General features: G+C 35.3%; 1 non-coding gene and 1 pseudogene across 1 annotated transcript; both read right to left on the reverse strand.

The window, feature by feature from the left end:
• Nucleotides 1-4,396: 4,396 nt before the first annotated feature.
• LOC147790583 (uncharacterized) lies at nucleotides 4,397-5,574 on the reverse strand (annotated as a pseudogene).
• A 4,728-nt stretch (nucleotides 5,575-10,302) lies between these two features.
• On the reverse strand, nucleotides 10,303-10,374 carry TRNAP-UGG (transfer RNA proline (anticodon UGG)). The gene has a single exon. It is a non-coding gene; the product is annotated as a tRNA-Pro (tRNA).
• Nucleotides 10,375-13,382: the final 3,008 nt, after the last annotated feature.

Consider the following 13,382-nt stretch of genomic DNA (forward strand, 5'->3'; position numbering starts at 1 on the left):
ATCTTTAGTTACCTGTGATTAAAGCAAAGAAGTATAGACATGGTTTCCAACCAACCCTTCCTTTATAGTTAGTTCGACGAATGGGTTTTTGTTATCATTTTATCGTTAACCTTTCCGCTCGATTTTGTGTTATGATATCATACAGGGAATGAGAAGCGACCTTACTTGGACAAAATTATGTACCGTTTGATAATTATTGTTGATAAAATTATAAGCATTTTAAGTTCAAAAGTAACAAATTACTTGTACATCTTTTACTTATAATCTTCATATTCTTTATAATCTTCATATTCTTTATAATCTTCATATTCTTTATATAGCGATAAGGAAGGGAGGGATAGAAAAGATACTCATAATATCATTATGACTATGCCATATTTCATTAATAAAAGAGAGTAATACATCCACAAACACACACATATATATTTAGAGAGAGAGGGCTTTATTATAAGTAGAGATAGCATTTTAGTAGTTGTATTGCTACTTGGGGACAAGGAACTCGAGAACTTCTTTAAAAGTTATGCACCTTTGTAATAAAAGACCAAGGAATATCATCGTTATTTATAACTTCTATCACAATAATATAAATTATGCGAGGACGACGTTCTCTAGTCATACCAACAGACCGTTCACCACACGCTTGTAGATGAAACGATGTCCACTATTCTCGTTATTCTTTTCAACTACGAACCTTCCTGCATTCTGCACTACTAGGATATTGACATCCTTAATTGGTACTAAAGCATCTAAAGGCAACCCTTCCACACGGCTCATTCTAACACCTTTGGTAAATAGTTCCAAGAGACATTGTTAGGCCGATTTTGTTCATGAATACTTAAGAATTTGATATTTATAGTTGTAGTTGAACGCTACTTAAATTGATGAAGTGAAATCTTACAATAGAGTCTAATAAAGCGTTTGTCCATTAGAATAGGTTAGAATTAAATTCTTTATAGTTCGAGATAATAGTTGTATTCTTTAAGTCATTGAGACTAATGTTACTAGTACTTATTAGTATATTTGAGTATAAATATTAAAATGATTAGTTATTAAAAATTGTATAAATTAAAGCGTTTATAATTCAAATGATCTTCATAACCTAATTCATAAAAAAATAAATAAAATAATTAGGAAGCATTTATGTGCTAGATTAAAATAAGATGCATAAAAAGAACTTGCCGTAATTACTTTATTCATGGACCTTTAATCTTAAAAGTAACTTAAAATATTGCAATATTGTGATTCAATAGCCTATTATGAAATTAGGGGAACTAAAAAAAATAAAATTTTTAAAAGATGGAAAAATTCATGAGCCAACCAAAATATGTATTCAAAGATGAAGAATTCACAACAACAATCACAAACAATATTAATTAGCATCTTGTCTTTTGGTTTGTCACATTTTCAAACATGAACAAACCTCAATTTCGAGTCGGTGAGTATTATTGATCATAATCAACAGTACTTTGCAAGTAGCTTTAAGCATTCACAAAAGGTCGAAAGTTGAATTTCTGTAGAATGGTAACCAAATAACCGATGATTATTGTTGAATTTCTAAAAAATACACCACAAATTTCATTTATAGATATAAATGGAACCATTGATATAAAACCCTGATTATATAATTGCATCATCACTAACAAACCCACCTCGGAGTGATCATCTTCACCAGAAGCGCAAATTAAGAAGCCTTCCTGGATTACTCAAAAGTGAACTTTTAAGACAAATGAAGCTATATTTAAGCAAGAAAAATCATGTTACATGTGTCTGGGATACCACGGAGACACCAATGCAAGCAATCGCTACCACCAGAAGTTTCTTTGATATTGTAGTTGGATCTTTGAGACTCATCCCTCAGATGTGGAAGAGTAGTTATATCCAACATTCTTAATTGTGTGCCTCTTACAGTACTCTCAACAAATGGATCGCTTGATCTATTCTACTCTACTTTACTTCCTCTTGATAACGGTGTGGTATTGACACAACTCATATTGCTGATAATCATCACTTACATCCAAAACAAGAGTATAGCGGTCGACTATCGTCAAGAACCCATTCACCATTTCCATTCCTACCGACGGAAAAGTTTTATTACATTCATTTCTTTCTCTTTTCTAATTTCTTCATTCTCACATTAAACTTTTTTGTATTTAAAAAAATAAATAAATAAACGTGAAAAGGGAGAAAGAAGGAAGAAGAAAAGAGAAAACCCTTCATTTTGATAGCTTATCAAATACTCTTTGACCGATGTAAAGAAAGCTCGAGAATAATTTATTCTCACGTCCCTCTTAGACACTTGTTGGATATATATCCGTCCTTCACATGTCGTATCATAATCATATCATGTCGTAAAAACTTCATGATTATATCCTTCCCTAATTTATCATAGCCTTAACGTCCTTAGACATATCATAGTTGTGTCGTTACCGGAACGTACCTTAGTCTTAACGTTACAGGAACGTATCCTAACGCTATCGTTCTATCAATCTATCATAATCCTATCCCTTTCTACCCATAACCTAATCGTATTGTTTTATGAATCCATCGTGACCATATCGTTGTTATCGATCTGTCATACCCATAACACTTCGATACGTAACCAAACCATAACGTTTCATGAACATGTCTTACTCCTATCGTTACATTACGTTTAGTGCATCCTTCTCGTATCCTATCTCAAATATACCATTGAACACATGGTACCGTAAGTATTATCATACAATTCACATATTATAACATATCATAAGCATATCGATTCACAAACATTTCACATATATCAATATATATGACACTTGCAGAACCACGAGCACAGTCAACATCAAATATAGCCATACGGATGGTAAGGCCATCTACCTGATTAGCTTAGGCTGGTGTCCCCAATTTATCCTTAAGAAAGTTCGATTTGTCTTTTGTATTAAAGTCAACCTATATGAACATGACATCAATTTCAATCCTTTCTCTAAATTTTATGATGCTCTAGTGTTAGATTTCATAGGAAAATTGCACGAGTAAGGTCTTGAAATGTCTATATATCAAAATTGTTTAACACTTTCCAAATCTTGATTTTTTGGCTGTATGAGTTTTTTTTTTTTTTTTTTTTTTTTTTTTTTTTTACTTGTGTTCCTAATCTTATTTGGGTGTGTTTGTTACATTCTTTTTTAATTATGTTAGCAATTAGCCAATTTAATCAATTCATCCTTTATGTTTTTTTTTTTTTTTTTTTTTTTTTTAAATTATGTTAGTCATTACTTTTGGCTAATTTAATCTATTCTATTTATTTATTTTATTTTATTTTATTTTATTGCTATTGATGGATCTATTTAGAATTAAATCAAACTAAATAATTGGTTACGAGAGGATATGAGATATAACTTAAGGTTAAATCTCTTTCCATATGAGAATAACTCATTCTCATGTTCATCTTTGCTACCCTGTACTAAATTAAGGATTTTATTTCTTTTGGATCAAAACCATCCTTAAAGCACAAAATTGAAGTTGTAGTTAGTCAATTATAATATTTGACGTGCTAGTTTTCAAACTACTTTAAATGTACTGAACACTTGTTGGGCATGTACTGAACACTTGTTAATACAATGGATACATTACAAATTTATAATCCATCGTATCAGACACTTGACTTTGAATATATTTTGAGAGTGAAACATACGTTAAGCTTTTTTTTAAGTATACAAATATATAAACTTATTTATATGAATTTATTTCTAATATAAAATTGATAAATTTTTAGAAATAATTCTTTTTAATTAATGTATCATTGTCACATCGGTATCCTAGTTTTTTAAGAATGACATGTTACTGTTAGTAACAGAAAAAGAAAACGGTAAGATCAGAAGAATTGGGAGAAATCTCTCATCCAATTGAAGAATGACTAAATCAAATCTAATTCAAATAACTAGATCAAATCTAATCCAAATAACTCAATCAAATCTAATCCTAACAATCCCTCCCTTAAACTGAACACGAATAGTAATCAGTTTATATCTACGACCTCATACCAAACTTCCACCAGGTAACTTCATCAATTTCCATGTGCCATTTCTGTTTATTGCTCCAGATCCCTGGCTTGCCTCTATTTCTCACTCTTCAATACTTCTCTAAAGTTTACAAAGTTTGTAGGTTGGGTAAACATGGTAGAGCTTCATCATCTTCTTTACAAAAAAAGAACTTCTCCTATTGCATAGTCTCTCATCCAGACTGGTGGTCTCTTATTCCTTGCCTTATTCGAGCTAGGAGAGCTTGCTTCAGCCAAAGAGCCAGATGAAATATTTTCCTCTGCAATATTTTCATCTGCCGCTTCTATATCCTTATTTTCATCTGCCGTTTCTATATCATAGAGTCTGTAAGCTTTTGACTCTTCACTAACTCCCAGCAAAACTTAACTCAAACTCTTATCATCTAGCTTAGTTCTCTGAGCTGCCTCCTCTTTTTATCTCTGAATCAACTCGAGCTCACAATAATGTTCTTCTTCCTTCCGCTGCAGCTCCAAAACTAATCGTCGCTGTGCTTTTTCTACCCTTCTTCTATTCTCTTCCAGCATTTTATCTAGCTCTTCTCTCTCTTTTCGTGCTTGTTCTTCTTTTTGTCTTGTAGCCGTAAGAGCGGCTTCTTTCTCTTTCTCAAGCTGCACATCAACATCATCAAACAACTTCGTGCGACCTTCCTCTATTCGCCTCTGTATTTCTAATTTAGTCTCTTTAGAGTTTAGCCTTTCTTCAACATTCTTCTGAATTAGTTCTTCCATCCTCCTAGTTGCATCTTCTTCTAACTTCTTCAACTTTGTTTCACGCCTTTTCTTCTCTTCTTCCTCTTTCTTAAGCTTCTCTATGGAATGATTCCGATCAGTGGATGCACGACTAGGACTGGAACTGGACGATTTGGGAAAAGGAGATAACGAGGAAGACCTACTTCTGCGTTGGCGGCTGAGGGAACTTGAACGACTGCTTCTCCTAGAATTGGTAGTGGAATGATAGGGGGAAGAACTTGGGTCCCTTCTGCTTCTCTGACTATGGCGATAGGAATTGGAGCGGTGAGTGTACGACAGAGACCTTGAACCACTTTTCCCCATAAGTTTCAATTGAGTTTGAACGGCTGCTACAGGCTGAGATATAGCATGCAATACGAACATTCAATTCAAAGACATCTTTGTCTCCATGATTAAGCCTCTCTCAGGATGAAACACCTTGCATGTTCCATTTTGAAACAAAAAGGTAACGTCTTTGCTTGCAATTTACCAATACTCAACAAATTGTTCCTCAGGTCTGGCACATAAAACACTCCTGTGATTATCATTATCATTCCATTCACTTCCAGCAGTACATTACCCTTTCCAGTTACAACCATGCTTGAGTTGTTGCCCAGCTTCACTGAATCTCTGAAACTTCCATCAAAATCTGAAAAATATTCCTTCTTCCCACACTTATGATTGCTACATCCCGAGTCAAGGAACCACATATCTTCTCTATTGGCCTTATTCATATTCACGTAAGCCTCAGCGACATCTCTTCTTGACTCTCTGCATAGTTTGTCTTCTTCTCCTTGCTTTGACATTCCCATTGAAAATGTCCTAGCTTGTGACAGTTATAGCACTCCACTGTGGCCTTGTTGAAGGTTTGTCTGCCTCGTGTGGTATTGCTTTGACATTCCCATTGAAAATGTCCTAGCTTGTGACAGTTATAGCACTCCACTATGGCCTTGTTGAAGGTTTGTCTGCCTCGTCCCCTTCCTCTGTCTCTAAAGCTTCCACGACCTTGTCTCCTTCCTCCAGCAGACTGCACAAGTGGACTCTCCATCGACATACTTTTATTATGACACACGTAGAAGACTTCTGCTTTTAGTTTTAACTAGTTTAGGGCATGACTCTGATACCAAAATGTTAGGAACAAAAAAAGAAAACTGGAAAGATCAGAAGAATCGGGAGAAATCTCTCATCCAATTGAAGAATGACTAAATCAAATCTAATTCAAATAACTAGATAAAATCTAATCCAAATAACTGGATCAAATCTAATCCTTACAGTTATCATATCTATTTGGTATAATATTTATGTCTCGTATCTATATCTCATTTTTATTTTTGTGACTCTGAGATATTTTGCTTTTATAAATAGATATCTTCACAAAAATAAGTTTAATTTATGTTAAGAGAAATTCCGGTTTTATTAGAGGATACAACCTTTATTTATGGTACTAGGAGTTCAAGAATCTAGATTTGAATCGGGTTAAGTAAAGTAAGATTTTGAAAGTTTTGAATTCTAGACCAAATTTGTACCTAATTATTTCTTTTATGACTAATTATAAATTAAGAGAAAAATATTTTTGTAAAGATAGATTTATCTCTAAAGCTTTCGTGACCAAACCATGTTCAGACTAGCAGTTTAAAGTCAGGAGATGCGGTCACAGGTGTGATTATTTTGGATGGGTTCGTAATAGAACTTACCGTTGAGATGAGGGAGCATTCAAAGGTTGTGCACTCACAGATGGTATTGTTATGTAGTGTTAGTCTGTCTTTGTGTTTGAGTTTTTTTGTATTTTTTTTTTTTTTTTTTTTTGTAATTGTATCCCAAACACTTTTTTTTTTGTTTGGATAAATTTGATCAACATCGTCTTATAATTTAATTTAATTTTATATTTAATGTTGTGTTGTTTTCTCAATCTCATTTTAATTTTACAACATTTTCTTATTTTATATTAATTTACTTTTATTTTTATTTGTTTTCACTCTCAATTTTAGTTTCTATTTGAGTTTTGAACCCTTAAAAGTTGGGTTGTGACAGATTGGTATTAGAGCCGCCAGATTTTAAATTATACAGATTTTAAATTAATTTGATCAACTCTATTCTCTGTTTTTCCTCTTCTTGCTCTCTGGAACTTCTTTTAAGGCTATTGTTCACCGATTATTTGGGAGCATCTTCCTTCAAAGCATTGTGACCACAGATGACTTATGTAGAAAATTTGTACCCCATTTCCTAAAATATTTAGCGGATAACATACCCAAAACAGATGCGTTGACCAGACTGCGCTACATCTCGTCTCACCCCCCCCCTCCCGGAGCAAATGGATCCACCCAATCGATGAACACTCAAATCAAACTCGCCCATCCTTTTTGGCACAGGGACGCGAGAACCAATCCCAGTAATCTACAGTGGGGAGACCCCTTAAAGCAACAAGCGAGAATGGCTAGGTTGATAGCAGGGTTAAAGAAAAGGCGAGTATGAAAAGACGTATCGCATAACCGTCCCTGTAAGCAGCTTCATTCTTTCTTGATCTATGAACCGACTTTATGAAAAAAATCAGTATTTCGGCTGAAAGTGTGACTGTTGGGTATAGATAAGCAGGACATCTTGGTTCGAGGGAAACCGGAGATGTTGGTTAAGAAATCTAAGCAAGCAAGTAAAGGACAGACAAAATGCACATATAAATTGATTGACATGATCCCTCTCCCTCTCTCTTTGGCTAGTCCAGTTGCACGATAAGCGGAAAAGCATACCAGGTAGGGAAAGAAAGGCTGCTCGATCTCCTGTAAGGCACACCCTCAACGGCGAGCAAACCAGGCAATGCTATAAGTCCGATAGAAGTCCAAGATTTTGTCTACTACGGACCTGGAAGCTCTTGGAGGAGCTAACATGAAATGAGAAATACATTCGATTACGGCAACTATTAGATAGCGAACTTTTTGGTAGAAACTGAATGATCCCTTGGCTCGGGCAAGAAAAGGAAAAGGTAGTGGTACTCCTACCTTTTCCGTCGGACGATAGAAATGTTTGAGCGGAAAGATTGAATCACACCTGGTAAGAAAGGCGGGCTTAGCAGGTTTCTCCAAACGTTTAAACAAAAAGAGGAAGCAACCGGTCCTAAAGAGGTCAACGCATACGTGCTTTTTCCTTTCGTTTAGCGAGATAGCTTACCAGCTCTTTCGGCTCATAGCAGCAGTATGAAAAGCGAAATCCTCATCCTGAGTCAAGTCCGCATTGCCATACGAATCAACATCGGTCAAACCAAGAGCTACCATTTTTTCTTTAACGAAAGCGGATCTAACAATTTCGATAAAACCAACCTCTTTTAAAGGAGTCGCTCTGCCTTGATCACCGTGGATATATGCAGCTCCCGCTTTACCTTTGCCTACCGTGAAAAGGAAAGTTCCCTCACGATAGGCCCTCCCAGCTCCTGAACATCTTTCTATCAATCGAGAGAGGTATAGAATAGTACAACAAACCAACAAGACAAGAATGGACTCATAAGATGGGCGGTCAGGGAAACGATTTCATTTGTGTTATCTGCCAAGGAAATGATCAAGGAATTCTCTATACACGGCTGAGAGATGATCGTATTGTTGCACATCTTGAATAAAGTACCGTAGGCAAGCGAAGCTTTTGAAAATGAAAGCGTGTAGAACTCAGATCCACTTTCTCTTCGATTCGTAAACTTCGGATCTGATCATTCTTTCGTCTCCGGGTGACTGAGAGAGAATTTAGGCCTGGCATGCATCCGATTCGGTCAACAATAAGGTACAAAGCGGATTGATAAAATGGGCTTGAAGATCCATTGTCGTTAGGTCGAAGATCTCTACAAGGTTTAGTGCACTTTGGTAGTTGCGAATGTTGCCGTAATCGAATGTCTTTCTCATTCGACATTCTCTCTTACCAAGCACTCATACTCGCCAGGGTTGAGGAGACAGTCCGTGAGCTAATTGGGTTTTGAGATTGCGTATACGCGAAAAGAGCTCGCTTTCGACTTTCTCCTCGGCGTTTTATGCCTGGTTCTGGTTCAGGAAAGGGTCTCATCTCTTTCATTGGAGCACATTGATGCCGAAGGAGTCTTCGGAACCGGTGGAGAGGCTATGATGACTTCAGGCTATTCAAATAGCATGGCTGATACCACAAAGAAAGGGTATCTAAGTCACACTAGTGGAATAGATTTTTCATAATAATTATCTCGATATATGATACCAAAAACCTGCCTGATGACTGATAAGGTAAGGGGTTTCAAAAGACAAAAGAATGACAATTCTACGTGTGATAGAAAAGGAGATCTTTTTTTTTTTCAGTGTGCGTGGTTCGCCTGCCTTCCTGACCACGGATAGGCTTTGGGGATTTGCACTTCGGCCCCTTAGAATACCACATCAAGGTGACAGGATTCGAACATATGGCTCTCTGAAACTTCTTCATCGGTTATTTTGGCTCATCTTTCTTAAATAGATTGTGACGACAGCGGAAAACATGCCTGCCTTCCTGACCACAGATAGACTACGGGGCTTTGCACGTTGGCCCTTGAGAATACCACATCAAGGTGATAGGATTCGAACCTATGACTCTTTGAAACTTCTTCATCGGTTATTTGGGCGCATCTTTCTTAAAAGGATTGTGACGACAGATGACCTATGTGACGACAGCAGACAACATGTCTGCCTTCCTGAACACGGATGGACTACGGGGCTTTACACTTCGGCCCCTGAGAATATACCACATCAAGGTGACAGGATTCGAACCTATGGCTCTCTGAAACTTCTTCATCGGTTATTTGGGCGCATCTTTCTTAAAAGGATTGTGACGACAGATGACCTATGTGACGACAGCGGACAACATGCCTGCCTTCCTGACAACGGATAGACTACGGGGCTTTGCACTTCGGCCCCTGAGAATACCACATCAAGGTGACAGGATTCGAACCTATGGCTCTTTGAAACTTCTTTATCGGTTATTTGAGCGCATCTTCTTTAAAAGGATTGTGACAACAGATGATCTATTTGACGAAGCGGACAACATAATGAAAAGTTCCTAGAAAGAATACAATAGAACAATTTCTGTAATGCTCTTTTTGAAGTCCGTCCCTTCCAAGAATATGTTTCATTCTGCATTCTCATCTTCTTGGTTCAATGTTTAAAAACAACATTTTAAATCATATTATCTTGCATAATTCATTTTGATATAATATTGTTGGGGGCATTTTGAGAATCGAACTTGAGAACTCTCACACCCAAAATGATAATCATACCACTTAGACCAAATGCCAAATGCCTTTGTAGTAGATTTATAATTCTTAGTTGCTAGTCTATATATTTTCCGTGCCTCAATATATGAAAAATTTATAGAAGTTGAAGGTGCATTGCCACACATTCCTTTGGGTTAGGCCCCATTTTTTTGTCCCATTGATAACTATTTTATTTTTTTTGTCTTTCAAAATTGTAGTTTTTTGCCACGCATTCCTTTGGGTTGGGCCCCATTGATAACTATTTTGTTTTTTTTGTTTTTTTTTTCTTTCAAAAATGTGCTTTTTTTCTTTTGGAGGGGCATTTTGAGAATCGAACTCGAGACCTCTTGCACCCAAAGCAAGAATCATACCACTAGACCAAATGCCCTTATTAATGACTATATATTAAGTTGTTTATGGAATGTATCATCATTATTTCATTTATTTTCTTTGTTAATTAAATCCATGAGCAATTATTATTATATCTTTTAGATCTAGACCGCTGTTAAATTATTGACATAGGGTTTGCGATAATTAGTGTTGTAGAGAGAAGAAAAAAGAATAGAAGTTATTTAAAGAATAAAAGTTCATTAAAGAATAGAAGTTAATTAAAGAATAGAAGTTAATTACTGTAGAGAGAAGAAAAAATAATAGAAGTTATTTTTATTTTCTAGAAGTTAATTACGGTAGGGATAGAAGAAAAAAGAATAGAATTACTAGAGAGAAGAAAAAAGAATAGAAGTTATTTTGGAGTTCTTATTTTTTATTTTTTATTTTCTTTTTTATTTTCTCGTGTAAGTTTTAGTTTGATAGTTACATTTGAGACATATATTACGCAAGTAAATGATATTAAAAGAGCATTATCATTAAATGATAATACACAGGTTGAGATATATATCGTGGAGTACACAAGTAAATGATATTAATAAAAATAGGGGCATTTCGAGAATTAAACTTGGGACCTCTTGCACCCTAAGCGAGAATCATACCACTAGACCAAATGACCTTTCAAAAAACAATGCAACATTTTTAACTCCTACTCAATATATTTTTTTCTCTCAAGTTTGAAATCTATTTTCTTGAGCTGTTGTTGGACTATAAAACAAAAAGTTGATGGTCTAGTATTTTACTTGTAAGTAAGGCTTGTAATATTGAATTGTTCTAATATGCAAGTGTTATCAAATAAACTACAACCCACCAAATGAATCAAACTAATCAGTTTGGGTTGGGTTGGATTTATTCGGCTCAGTTCATCAGTTTGTTTGATTTAATTCTTCTATTTTGCTTCGTATGACAAGAAAATAAAGTTGTATTGAATGTACCATAGTTTGATTTATGACAAACTCATATGAAATATAATTGCATTAATAGTACTAATAGTTGGAGTCTATAAACATTTCATGAACATAAGTGCAACTCATGCTTCATTAAAGACAAGATAAACTTTAGTTAAGTAACTGGAACTTTAAATTACTTCATGTGGAGCTTCAATTACTCTATGTTAGCTACTATCTTTAGGATTTACTAATTGGACAGAGTTCTTGAATTTAGGGGATTGTTTTATGTAATTTTCAACTCCAACTTATGTTTTCAAATTTTTAGGTCATAATTTAGGTAGTGGTTGTATATTATGGATGAACACTAGAGTTTCTATCCCGTTCACCACAACTATTCTAGTTTTTGTTTGAAGGCTATAATTGTCATCTATGTTGTATGGCAATAAAATTTGTTTAGATGAAATTTTAGTTAAAGTTGCATATTTTACTTCTTGCAGTAAAAAATTTGTTTCTTGGCATCATATGAATTTAGTTGCAAAGTTTTTAGGAATAAGATGGAGAAAGAAATTTTCTTTAAAATAATAAATTTTCTTTACCCAATTTATGACTTAATATTCCAAAAGTGGCTTAAAAATTTAACATCCCTATCTTTTTTTTGTGTGCAGCAAACATTGGCAACATTGACTACAAAACTTATAAACATCGTGCTTCATGGCAAAGGTCATATGGATCGTGATGAGCATTTTATCCCATATCTTAGTTTCGCTAACTAAAGTTTTCCAATAACTCCCAAACTTCATTACGTTATATAACCTCTTGGGATAAGGATTCATGTAACATTTCATAAAATAAGATCTACTGATGAATTTCATAGCATTTGAAGGTCATCTAGGTCATGAACCGAAGGTAAATTACCTTAGGGGCACTATGGTCATTTTACACCGTTTCTTCGTTTACCTACTTATCCTTATCCAATGACCACCAAATTTCACTTCTGACCTCAACATACTATAATATGCTCTGTATTAAAATTTGATAGGCAGCGGAGCTCATATAGTGGGTTATTTTAACGTTACTTAAATCTAGAGCTATTTGATCAGTTCAGGGTCTTCACTCACGGTTCTTTGGGTTTTTCTTTCATATATCCTTAATTCATACTTGGTTTAGGGTTCATATGAAAATCCAAGCGATTTCTACAAGTGTTTCTTAACAAAAAGTCCAAGGTGGCTACTTGCCTCGTCATCGACGTTTGGGACGTCCATTCTTGAGCTTCCAATATCTAAATTACTTCAAAATTTCCTTCCACGTACTCCTTATTGTGTCTAGTTTCTGAAACCATAAGATTTTCTATGAGAATCGGTCTGGAATGGGGTTAAAATTGAGAAAACCCGAGAAAAGGTCAAATTTTGAGTTGACTTGGACAGTTCAGTTGAACTGGCCATATCATCGTTTTCTTCCTCTGAACAGGAAGAAGATGCGCATTTTTCGCGTCGCCGCCATCTGAAACTCGGCCTGTACAGCCACATTTACAGCGTTTCTCTCCTCGATTTCTTCGTGAAACTTAAAGATGGGTATTACAAGGAAGGGCTAGTGATTGATTTGATACCTTCTCGTGGATCGTAGCCTAAGATATTCGCTTCCAAAGTTCATCCAAAATCTGATTTATCGCTGGAGATAAAACAAAGGATTTCTTATTGGGTAGCCGATTCTAGGGGTTTCAAGGCCCTATTTCTTTATCGAACCTCTTCCATATCCTTTCTTCAGGCTAAAGGAATTGGTTTGGAGGAATGTCTTTGAATGTAAGATGTTAATTTTCAAAAATCGTTCTCAGTATGCAACTCACTCGAAACGCCAGATTTTTCGATCTCTTGGGTAGCTTGTTTTACGATGTTTCCTCTCTCGATTCCTTCATCAAGTTTACTCAACTTCTTCCTCTGAAGCTAGAGGATCCTTAATTTGAAGGAAAAGAGATCGTAGATAGGAATTCGACTCTTATCCCCAATTTAATTTCGAAACCTATTTCCTTCAATTCGACACGCTCTCGAGGTTACTTTTCTTTGTGGTCTTCTATGGAAGCATTCCTTGGAGGTGTAGAAACTGATTGGAATCATTCTTGCTC

Source organism: Cucurbita pepo, chromosome 10, assembly GCF_057944985.1.
Source record: "Cucurbita pepo subsp. pepo isolate OVF chromosome 10, ASM5794498v1, whole genome shotgun sequence".
Taxonomy (NCBI): domain Eukaryota; kingdom Viridiplantae; phylum Streptophyta; class Magnoliopsida; order Cucurbitales; family Cucurbitaceae; genus Cucurbita; species Cucurbita pepo.